General features: G+C 33.0%; 1 long non-coding RNA gene across 4 annotated transcripts in view; it reads left to right on the top strand.

The window, feature by feature from the left end:
• The window catches only part of LOC118518170 (uncharacterized), a 451497-nt gene that overhangs the window by 72429 nt on the left and 366033 nt on the right, over positions 1-13035 (top strand). For all 4 annotated transcript variants that reach the window (XR_013442728.1, XR_004908492.2, XR_004908490.2 and 1 more), the window contains exon 2: positions 11271-11409. This is a non-coding gene — a long non-coding RNA (uncharacterized LOC118518170). The remainder of the gene's footprint in view (positions 1-11270; positions 11410-13035) is intronic.

Genomic DNA, 13035 nt, shown 5'->3' with positions numbered 1-13035 from the left:
ATGGTGAAAGGAGCAAACTCTCTGGCCTCTTACTACAAGAAAACTAGTCTCATTCATGAGGGATCCACTCTTATGACCTAATTACCTCCCAAAGACCCCACCTTCAAATAATGCCATACTAGGGATTAGATTTCAAATATGAATTTGTGGAGGCACAAATATTTAGTCCATAACATATATTAATCCACATACAAACCAAGAAGTATTTATTGCACATCTACAAAGTCTTTAACATTCACTAGGCATCATGGTGCCGATAAACAGAAGACAGTTTCTTGTATAAGGAGACTGTAACATATTGGTAAGCTAAGGCAGCACTTGCTATAAAATTATCATACATAGTAATACAATGTGTAATTGTTTGGGGAAGCTATTATGAAAAACTTGATCCCACTCCATAATAGTGTGAGAAGAGTTACTTCTCTTTTACAACTTCCTTTAATATTACAGAAAAATATGTTAAACTCGTATTTCAGAAAATATACATTGAAAACCTGGAAAGGAGAATATCAATATGAGACATTTTAAGAAGATTTTACTTTGTCTAAATCAAAAGGAGGACTCCTCAAACAAAAGAGCAATAAAATACCAGATATACAACCCATTAAGCTTCTTCTAAATTACTTCTCATTTTATAGCATTCAGTGAATAGGGGAAAAGACTTTGCATGTCATAGTGTCTCTTTAATTAAAAAATTTTTCCATCAGCTGCTCCTCCATCAGACTGAGTTCTTTGTTGGAAAAACTAAAAGCTTTTCCTTTAGGACAAGGAACAAGACAAGGATGACCACTCTCAGCACTTCTATTAAATATAGTAATAGAAGTCCTAACTAGAGAAATTATTCAAGAAAGAGAAACAAAGGCATCTAAATTGGAAAGGAAGAAGCAAAACTGTCTCTGTTTGCAGATGACATGATTTTATATATAGAAAACCCACCAACACACTCTTAGAACAAATCAACAGATTGAGTAAAGTTAAAGGATATAAAATCAACATACAAATAATCAGTGGTGTTCCTATACACAAACAATAAACTATTCAAAAAGGAAATTTAGAAAACAATCTTATTTATAATGGTGTAAAAAGAATAAAAAACTTAGGAATAAACCTAACCAAGATGGTGAAAAGCCTGTATCCTGAAAACTGCAAAACATTGACGAAAGACATTAGAGAAGCACAAACGCATGAAAAGACATCCCATTTTCATAGATTGGAAGACTTAATAATTGCTGAGGCATCTATACTCCTTAAAATGATCTACAGATTCAGTGCTGTCCCTGTCAAAATCCCAATGGCGTTTTTTTTTTTTTAACTGAAATAGAAAAAAATCCTAAAATTCATGTGGAAAGAGAAAAGACCCAGAATAGCCAAAGTGATTGTGAGAAAGAAGAACAAAGCTGGAGGCATCACATTTCTTAGTTCAAAATATATTACAAGGCTACAATAATTACAATAGCATGGTACTGGCATAAAGACAGACATTTAGACTAATGGAACACAAAAGAGAACCCAGAAATAAACGCTTTTACAGTCAACTGATCTTTGACAATGGGGAATACACAATGGGGAAAGGGTAGTCTCTTCAATAAATGATGTTGGAATAACTGGAATTTGACGTGCAGAAGAATAAAACTGTACCCTTATTTCACAATATATTTCACAAGTGGATAAAAGACTCAAAGGCTTAAATGTAGTGCCTAAGCTGTAAAACTACTGAAAGTAAACCTAAGGAAATAGCTTCTTGACATTGGACTTGGCAATTGTTGTTGTTTTTTTTTTTTTTTGGACATGACACCACAATTATAGGCAACAAAAGCAAATATAGACAAGTGACACTATCAAACTCACAAGTGTATGTACAGCAAAGGAAGCAATCAACTGAGGGAAAAGGCAGCCTATGAAATTGGTGAAAGTATTTGCAAAACCTTTATCTGATTAAGGTTTCATAACAAGATATGTTTAAAAAGCTACAACTCAATAGAAAAAAATCCATTTAAAAAATGATCAAAGGACTTGAATAGGGCATGTTTCTAAAGACATACAGGTAGCCACCAAATATATGAAAAAGTCAACATCAATAATCACTAGGGAAATGCAAATCAAAACTACAGTGAGATATCACTTCACAATTATTGGATGGCTTATCAAAATGACAAGAGATAACAAGTGTTAGCAAGGGTACAGAGAACGTGGAACACTTCTACACTGTTCATGGGAGCGTAAAATGGTGCAGCTACTATGGAAACCAGTATCGAGATTACTCAGAAAATTAAAAATAAAATTAATGTATGATCCAGCAATTGCACTTCTGGGTATATATCTGGAAGAGATGAAATCAGGATCTCAAAGAGATATCTGCACTTTTCTCTTCATTACAGCATTATTCATAGTGACTGAGAGGTGGAAACATCCCAAATATACATCAACAGATGAATGGATAAAGGAAATGTGATAAATACATAAAATGGAATATTATTCACTCTGATGAAAGAGGGAAATCCTACCATTTGCAGCAGTATGGATGAACCTGGAGGACATCGTGTTAGGTAAAATAAGAGAAGCACAGATGGACAGATGGACAAATCTTGCATGATTCCATTTATATGAGATATCTAAAATAGTCAAACTCACAGAAAGAGAGAATAGAATGGTGGTTGCCAAAGGTTGGAGGAGGGGGAAAGGGGAGTTGCTGTTCAATGGATATAAATTTTGTTATGCAGGTTGTTTAAGTCTAGAGATCTGAAGTACAACATAGTACCTAGAGTTAATGATATGGTACTGTGTACTTGAATATTTTTTAAGAGGGTAGGTCTCATGTTGTATTCTTACTACAAAAAATAAACAAAAAACCCTCAAATATTAAAAAAACACAAAAGGAGATGAGGAAACTTTTGGATGTGATGGATTACATGTATTACCTTAATTGTGTTGATGGTGGTATGCATATGTCCCAACTCATCAGATTGTATACATTAAACGTGCATTTTTTGTATGTCAATTATAACTCACTAAAGCTGTTAAAATCATTGAGAAAAAAAGATAATGAATCATTGATTAAGTTGTTCTTGGTCCACCCATTTTATTCTACATTCTAAATTTCTCTCTTCAAATATCAGTTCCTGAGATCATTGACTTTGGGCTGTGAACAAACTGAAGATTTAAAGTCTTCATTCTGATATGGAAGTGTAAATCTTTTTGCTTAAAATTAATAAATTTTATCACTTAGATACTTTGACATTGTCTAGGTAGACCTTATATTTAATTTACTTTGGTAAGTAATACATTGAAAATTATCGTATAAGGTGGTCTTATTGGTGTGAGTGAATTCTGCAACACAAGGAGGCATGTGTTTGCTAAAACAAAGCTCTAAATGTACTAGTAAAATAAATACCAAGTTTGAAATGAGGTAGCATATTTTTTCTGTTTTAAGTGCAGTTACTTTTTTCGCCTACTTGAGAAGAGCTTTAAGTGTATATTTTTAGTTCTGCATTTTTGTATTTCTTGGAATGTAAAAACTCTGGGTCTTAAATGAAAAACCATGGTGCCCTGAGTTTTTTTAACCTTCCATAATGGATCACTGACTTTCCTTTCTGCAGTTGCAATAGAAAGGCACAATACAGTGAAACGTGTCACTGGATTTTTAAAAATTAAAATAGAAAATTAAATTTTTAGTGAATTTACTTTAAGGACTGAAGAAAAGTCTAGTATGCTCAAAGAAAGTCTAATGGTAGTATAACTTCCTTTTATGTGGTTCTAACTAGAAATTTCCTAGGTGTGGACAAAAAACAGAGTATATTCCAGGCATTAAAAAATACCTATCTCTATCTGTGTACTTTAATATGACTGAATAGAATGCAACTGATATTTTTTGAATATCTATTCTGCGTCAGGAATCGTATTATTTTCATTAACCATATAAAGAAAATAATTCAGGTGGGCTAAAGTGATCAATTTACAGAACAGGTTAATTTGACCATAGATTATTAGGTTTTATTTATTTATTTATTTAATATTTTATAATTATGTAATACAAAATATAAAAATAATTTTTAGTAATATTATTATTTTATTATTTCCTTGTGCCGGTTTTAAGTGTACATTTCTGTAACCCCCACCCTATCAAGATATTGAAAATTTCCATTACCCCAAAAAAGTTCTTTCATGTCCGTTTACAGGAAGCTTCGTTCCAAGTCCAGGTCCAGGCAACCACTGACTGCTTTCTGAATTTCCCAAAGACTTAAACCACAGGAAATGTTTTCTCTGGTTTTGCCTATTCTTGAATTTAACCTAAATAAAATCATACAGTATCTCTTCTTTTGCATCTGGCTTCTCTGTTAGCATAATGTTTTAAGATTCCTTTGGGTGTATCACATTAGTTTGTTCAGTCTTATTACTGAGTAATGTCCCACTGATTGACTATATCAAAATTTCTTCCTCTGTTCACCTGTCAATGGCCATTAGATTGCTTCCCAGTTTTGGCTATAATGAGTAAAGTGGCAGTGAATAGTTTTGCACAAATATTTGTGTGGACATGCATTTTTCATTTCTATTGATTGAATATTTAAGAGTGGACTGGCTGGATGATATGGGAAGTATATGCTTAACTGTTAGGGAGACTCTCATCCTTTTCCAAAGTGATTATATTGTTTTACATTTCCAACAGCAAGGCACGAAAGCTATACCTACTCTACATCCTCAACAAAATTTGGGAAGAGTCCTTTCAATTCTAACCATTCAAGATCTTTTTTATTTTGTATTTAATATTATTTCCCTGATCTAATGATATTGAGCATCATTTCATGCACTTACCCATCATTTGCATATCTACTCTTGTGAAATGTACATTCAGATTTTACCAAATTATATTGTGTTGTTTCTCTTAATAATGAGTTGTAAGAGGTTTTTAATATATTCTGGGTACAAGTTCTTTGTTAAATATATGTCCCGAGAATACTGGGAATTATCCTGTAGACTATGGATTGTTTTCATTTTTATCTTTCATTGTAATGGTGGCTTTTAAACACCATAAGATTTTAATTTTGATGAAGCGGGATTTTTCAATATTTTAATAGTTGTGCTTTTTTTCTGTTCTAAGAAGTCATTATCTAACCCAAATGTTTTTTTCTATGTTTTTGGGACTGTGATCCATTTCAACTAAATTGTGTATAGTGTGAAGAAGTGTTGAGGTTCCTTTTTTTCTCCATATAAATATTTAATTTTTCCAGTATAGTTTTTTGAAAAGACTGTTCATTCTTTATTGACTTACCTTGGAATGTTTGTTGAAAATCAATTTATTATACATGTGTATAATATATTGGACTTTCTATTCTGTTCAATTGGTCTCCCTAACTATCTTCATACCAATAACACACTGTCTTGATTATTATACCTAGATTTTTACATTGGTTATTTACCATGGAAATGTAAATATATTTCATTTTCCCTTCTATTCCATTATACTCACTCCTAGGTTATTTACGTTACATTTCCTCAATTTTTTTAGAAACAATTATATCTTTTTTTTAATTTAAGTTTTTAATTCCAGTTGGTTAACATACAGTGATATATTAGTCTCAGGTGTACAGTGTAGTAACTCAACAGTTCCATACATCACCCTGTGCTCATCATGACAAGTGCATTCCTTAATCCCCATCACCTACTTCACCTCTCTGTCACTGCCCTCCCCTATATCCTTAAATTTTAAAATCAGCTTGTCAGATTCTCAGAAAAACCTGCTAGGAATTTGGCGGCATAATACTGAATCCATGTGTCAATTAAGGGAGAAATGGTATCTTAATATTTTTAAGTTTTCTAATATATTTTAAATTTTGGATACTTTTGTAAAGTGTATTTTTAATTTTATTTTCCAACTTCTTATTGTTATTATATTGAAATACATTTAACTTTTGGATGTTGCTCTTGTATCCTATAACCTTGTAAAAATCACTTACCAGTTGTAGTAGATTTTGGAGATTCGTTGGGATTTTCTATACACATGATGTGAACTATGAGTGAAGAGATTTAAATCTTTCTTTCAATCTTCAAGCCTTTTATTTCTTTTTACTGCCTTAAGGAACTGTCTAGAACTTCCATTGTAATGTATAATAGAAGTATTGAGAGTCAATATCCTTTAGACTTTTCTGATCTTAAGGAGAAAACATTCAATTTTCACCATTAATTTTTTTCATAGATATCTTTTATCAAGTTGAGGAACATTCTTTATATTCTTAGTGTCTACTTTCTTTCTATATTCTAGGGAATACAAGATTTCCTTCCATTCCTAGTATCTATTCCTAGAAAAAAAACTTATCTGTAGTTTGCTTTCTTGTAATATCTTTGTATAATTTTTATTTTAGGGTAATGATGGTCTCCCAAAATGAATTGTGAAGTGTTTTTCATACTCCAGTATTTTCTTTTTCTTTAAGATTTTATTTATTTATTTGACACAGACAGAGAGAGCACAAGCAGGGGGAGTGGCAGGCAGAGGGAGAGGGAGAAGCAGGCTCCCCAAGGAGCAGGGAGCCCAATGTGGGGCTCGATCCCAGGACCCTGGTATCATGACCTGAGCAGAAGGCAGTAGCTTAACCAACTGAGCCACCCAGGTGCACCCATACTCCAGTATTTTCTGAGACGTTTTTGCATTATTTCTTCCTTAAATGTTTGATAGAATTCACTAGTGAAAACTATGGATACTGTTATAGTTGTATTCTGCAAATGTTGATATGTGTGTTCTCATTATCATTCAGTTCAGTACATCTACTAAATTTCTGCTGTGACTTCTTAGATTCAGTGGCATTATTTAAAAGTGTGTGACTTAGTTTGCAAAAATTCGAGGATTTTCTATATTTGTGATTTCTACTTTAATTCAGTTGGAAAATTTAATTCATTTTAAATTTATTAAGACATTTTAAGGCCTGACAAATGGCCTATCTCCATGACTATTCCATGTAACCTGAAAAGAATGTATATTCTGCTGTGGTTTGGTGGAGTGTTTTATCAATGTCAGCTAGGTCAATTGGCTGACAGTTTTGTCTAAGTCTTGTATATCATTATTCATTTTATGTCTCTGTGTATTATCAGTTACTGAGAGTATTGTCTACTTTCCTTGCATTGTTTTCAGTTATTGTTTCATATATTTTGAAGATTTTATAGTAGCATATAAATTTAGAATTTTTGCCCATTTTCTTGATGAATTGACCCTTTATCATTACAAAATAGCTCTCTCTATCCCTGGTGATATTCTTGTTCTGAAGTGTACTTTTTTCTGATATTAATACAGCCACACCAACTTTCTTATGACTAGGGTTTGTGTGATACATCTCTTTCCATTCTCTTATTTTTAACCTGTGTCTGTATTTTTAAAATGGGTTTCCAATAGACAAAATACAGTGGGTATTAATTTTTCATTTCAATCTGAAAATTTCTGCTTTTTAATTGGAGTATAGGCCATTTACATTTAATGTGATTATTGATATGGTTATATTTAAGTCTGTAATCTTGCAAGTTGTTTTCCATTCGTCTTGTCTGTTTCTTGTTCAATTTTTTTCTCTTGCCTTGTTTTGAATTGAATGTGTGTGTGTGTGTGTGTGTGTATTTTCTGTTGTTATTGTATTTGATTTGATTTGCAGAGTTAGTTGTATCTCTTTTTTAAAGAAAATATTTTAGAGGTGGTATTAAAGTTTACAATATGAATCTTTAACTTACCACACTCTACTTTCAAATAGTATTATACTACTTCAAATATAATTTAAGAAACTTATAGCACTATAGTCCCAATTTTTTGATCATTTCTTTGAGCTATTGCAGTCATAGTTTTACTTCTATGTAAGCTATAAATTTTACAATACATTGTGAGTTGTGGTTTCTTTCTGCTATTGGCATTTATCTTCTAAAGAAATTTAAAAATGAGGATTTTTTTCTTAATATTCACAGAAATTTTCATCATTTTGTTCCTCTCCAATCCTTTGTGTAGAATCAAGTATTCACCTGGCATCAACTTTTCTCTTCATGAAGAACTTTGTTTAATATCTGGTACACCTTTCACCCCTTCCATCCCCCATTGATCCTTCTTTTACTAATTTCCAAGCTGTCATTGAGTGTAAAATAATATGAATTGTTATTTGGTAGATGAAATTATATGGGAGATAGAAGTATCTGTATTCATTTAATAGTAGCTTACTAGTGTTCTACATGCCAAGGCCTTTTATATATGAGTTTAAATTTATACCTTGAGAACAAACTGAAAGGCAAGTTATGCTTTTGATGTGGTTGTGAGTTTTGATATACATTTGCTATATGGTCTAAAATAGTCCATGAAATCTTTCTGGGGAAAATAAACCTTTATTGAACTTAATTTAAGATTGTTGAAAAGATTTAAAGAGCAGACTTTTAAAAAAAATCTCTGGGGTATGTGGGTGGCTTGGTCAGTTAGGCATCTGCCTTTGGCTCAGCTCATGATCCCAGGGTCCTGGGATTGAGTCCCACATCTGGGCTCCCTGCTCAGTGGGGAGCCTGCTTCTCTCTCTTCCTCTGCCTCTCCCCTGGTTTGTGCTCTCTCATGTGCTCTCTCTCTCTCAAATAAATAAACAAAATCTTAAAAAAATAAAAAATCTCTGAGTCACATATATTGAGAAGACATGCGTTTTCCATTTAGATATTTAGTAATGCTCAGGTCATTTTTTATGATGTAGATTTGAGTTTAATTGGTAGCGTCAGTTTATGAAATAATTTCAGTATTGTGGTGTTTATTTTTTCTTTTCCTATTTGGTACTATATGTTTCCTTTGGTTTCCACTTAGGAAAAAATCATAACAGAGGATTAGTTCTCAATATGAATATATTGATATGAAATTGCTTCATTTTAAGTTGCTCTCAGGAAATAGCCATAATCATTTCTGAGGAATTTGGGGTAACTTTTTATGGGGAGAGAAAATATAGGGACTATGAACCTAATATAGTAGATAGAGATTTAATGACAGGAGAAAAAAATATGTTTGAGAATTCCTGAGCTGGTCTTTAAATAACCTCAGTTTATTTTATTTGTTTAGTAATACATAACAGTTAAGAAAAAAAAAAATATGCTAGGCATTTTATGTTATCTTGTTAAATTCCTCTCAATATTTTAATAAATAGATGATATGTATTTTTAGAGACATGTAAATGGAAGGTCAAGAAGCTAAATAATTTGCCTAATAAATGGCAGAACTAGTATTCAAATTCAACTCTTTCTTTTCCATTTATACCACCCACAGTGGAGTAATAAACATTTATCACTTGATGTTCAATTTTTTCATTGAATTTTTTCCTTTCTTCCTTTGTCTCTCTATGTGTCTGTCTCTGTTTCTCTCCCTTTTTTTCCATGCATTTAGAATAATGGCTGATGAATACAATCAGTGATTTATCATGTTTAAAACTCTGATGTCTTCCTTTATTCTTCTCCATCTCACTCATCCCATAATCATTTTGTTAGGAAATCCTGGTAGCTCTTACTTCAAAATATCTTCATTTTATAACTTATTCTTATCACTGCTATGAAAATAGTCCTATCACTTGGCCTGAGCCCCCATTAGTTCTTCCCTAGAATCGCTTCTCGGCCTTTTGGCTAAGATCAAGTGTAGTTCTTCCCTAGATTACTGCAACAGCTTCTTGTTAGTAGTCCCTGCCCAAGCGTCCTAATTTCCAGAAACTTAAGATGGATAAACTTGGAAACTTAAGATGGATCATGCCAGTATTATTGTCTCCCGTTGTTTCGTAGTAAAAGCCACATTCCTTACAAGGGCCTCTAATGCCCTTTGCCTGATCTGACTCACCTCTTTAGCTTCATCTGCTACTCTTCTTGTTTATTGTCTCCAGGCTTAAGGACCTTCTTTATCTTCCTAGAGCATGTTAGCTCTTTTTCTGCCTCAGGCCTCTGCACCAGCTGTTACTTCTGCTTGACATGTTCTTCCCCCAGATATCTATTGGAATATTGACCTCACCCCATTTAAAATTTACTGAAATGTCTTTTTAAAAAAAGATTTTATTTATTTATTTGATATATAGAGAGAGCACAAGTAGGCAGAGTGGCAGGCAGAGGGAGAGGGAGAAGCAGACTCCCCGCTGAGCAAGGACCGCCCCCCCCAACTCAGGACTTGGTCCTGGGATTCCGGGACCCCGGGATCATGACCTGAGCCGAAGGCAGACACTTAACTGACTGGGCCACCCAGGCACCGCTTAAATGTCTTTTTTCTACTAGGCCTACCCTGACCACTGTATTTAGAATTGCAATCCATCTTCCTTGCTTCCCCTACCCTCTGTTTTATCTCCATAGTACATATTACTTTCTAATATACTGTATAATTTAATTTTTCACTCTTTTTTAAAATCTCTCTATACCCCTTATGACAGAATATAACCTCCAGAAGGGGAGAGATCTTTGTTTCAATCATTGATCTCTCCAGTATTTAGGAAGGCTTTTGACATAACATATATTCAAGTGATGAATGGATAAATATGTACCGTAGTAGTGTAGGCTGTTAAAGTGGGATGTGGTTGAAGGTGAGCGTGTGGGATGGGGGCTGGAAGCAGGGCAGAGCAGGAAGATCAAGGTTTTTGTTTCTGCTTTTGCTTTATTTTTTTATTGAAAAATAATTAGCATATAACATTATATTACTTGCAGGTGTACAGCATAGTGATTCAGTATTTGTATACGTTTTGAAATGGTCACCACAATAAGTCTAGTTATCATTTGTTACCATACAAAGCTGTTACAATGTTATTGGTTACATTGCCTATGCTGGAGAAGGTTTAGGTTTAAATTCTGAAATGGGCGGTGTAGTTCCAAAACCTATCTGTGTAATTTAAATCAGAAGGGATGTGACTATAACTGCTGAAATGCATAGGTCCTCTCAGGTCCATGAAATAATAGTGATTTGGAGAGGTGCCTTCTTTTTTAGATGATCAGTTAAATATCAAGTCTATAAGAAGTACTAAATTCTTTCTGGCCTTTACTGAACCAGCAGAAGGAGTGAAATCCTGAAAAATCTGTTTAGCTTGGATTATGATGGCTGGCAGCAAATCTTACTTCCTTGAGATTTTACTACTAAAAAGAAAAAAAAAAAAAGAAGGGGTAAAAAGCTTTCTTTATGGGATCCAGGAAGAAGTATTTTGTTACTTTAGTACTTTTGAGTGATAAGGTCATAGGAGCACAGGCACTCTTCTGACAACTCAGTAGATTTTGTCAAGGGTGAAAGTCATGTTAAAATAAAAACAATTTATTCCTCACTATCACAGGATGAAGTTTAAGGGAATCATCTGGGGTCAAGAGATCAAGAATGTGTTCCTGGAGGCAAATTGATGCTACTTTATATTCCTGGGCATTAGCTTTTCAAGTAAGCAAAACTATCAGAATAACCGGGGGAAGAAAAGCCTGGTAAGTTTCATTTTGTAATTCAAAATATGCCCTTTTTGAAAATATGTTCAGTTGAATTGGCTCAAAAATGGCCACCTTAAAACATGGCCCTTAAACCTGGTACAAATACCGTCGTTTGTTTGTTTTTTTTTTTTTTTTTTTCTTTTTTTACCTTATAGAAGCTGGTACTAGACCTATCTTCAACAATGAAAAAATAAAAGACTCCTTTTGTAATTAAAATGCCCTCAGAAAAATGCAGTGCAAGTTATTCAAATTGCATTTTCTGTTACCTTTATTATAAGTTATTTACAAAGCTGACAAAACATTGATCTTGTTTATTATGAACAGTGGCAACATTTTGATGCTTACTATTTCAGTAATTTGCATATATTAGTAGGAATCAATTTTTGAATTTACAAATGGAAAATGCTTTCTCCTTTACCTTAACCTCTAATTTTCCACAATCTAAGACAACTCACAAATGAAATAGCCCCATCATTCCTTCTGAATTTTACAGCATTCCAAGACATAAATTTATAAAAATCTGTATCTTTCACCCTCTTTTGATTGACTATATACACAGATTATTTTAACTGTAGATTCTGAACTTCCCCATGTATTTGTTCCTAATGTTGATCTTAAAATCCTTTGAAAAGCAACGGTGCTCAAAATAATTTTTCTCACATTTTACAGAAGATACGCATATCCCTCATCTAACACCAAGTCCTGGCCAATGGACATCGCCCCAATGTTTTAAAATCTAAAGAACACCAAACTAAGGAAGTGCTTTTTTAAAACCTATTCTTTCCTGTCACATATATTTCTGTTAAGTGTGAAGCCTGCCTTTAAATTTAAGGTTTTGGAACGTGTAGGGTATGTCTGAATTCAGATATATGCTGGGGGGGAAGGGGTGACAGAGGTCATGAGTTTTCATTAGCAACTCTGCCTTTTTTATTCCTTGATGGAAATGTCAAAAAGTGCCTAGCTTTGGAGCAAACCAAGACAATGGTAAGAAGTGGTGAATGCTAAAAATGCCCCTTTACATGTATTGACATGTAATGAATCCTTGTATGTTCTTGATATTAATTCCTAAAAATTAATTCATGGGTTGGTGATGCTGACTCTTTCAAATACAACTAGAATGATTTTGGAAATAACAAATTTTTCACAGCCCATGGGATAACATAAATAAATTTATTTGTCATTTCTTTGAGAATCTGTGTGTGTTTGAAGGTAGCTAAGAAATATTTTGTTAATCATGTGATAAAATATTAATGTAAATTTAATCAGTTATATTAAGTTATATCATTAGATATTTAATATTTTCTGATTTCTATTAACAAAACTCAAAATTTATGCTAGCTGCCAGACTACTTGGTTTTTAGTTACACATATCTTTCTCTTTCATGAAATAAAAAAGCAACATTTGTTTATGAGATATGAAAAAACTAAAGCAGTTATTTTTTAAATTTTTATTATTGGTCCTTATTTAAGTTATCCCCGAGGATAAATAACAGAGTTCCATACACATGCAGTGATATCTCATTTTGGTATTAGTTTGCATTTCTATGAATAATACTTTTGAGCAACATTCTATATATATACTTTTTTGTGTGTGGTTATTTGGATACCCTCTTGTGAAGTGCT

Source organism: Halichoerus grypus, chromosome 12, assembly GCF_964656455.1.
Source record: "Halichoerus grypus chromosome 12, mHalGry1.hap1.1, whole genome shotgun sequence".
NCBI lineage: Eukaryota > Metazoa > Chordata > Mammalia > Carnivora > Phocidae > Halichoerus > Halichoerus grypus.
Note: the sequence above shows the minus strand (reverse complement) of the source record. Positions and strands in the feature narration are given on the sequence as shown.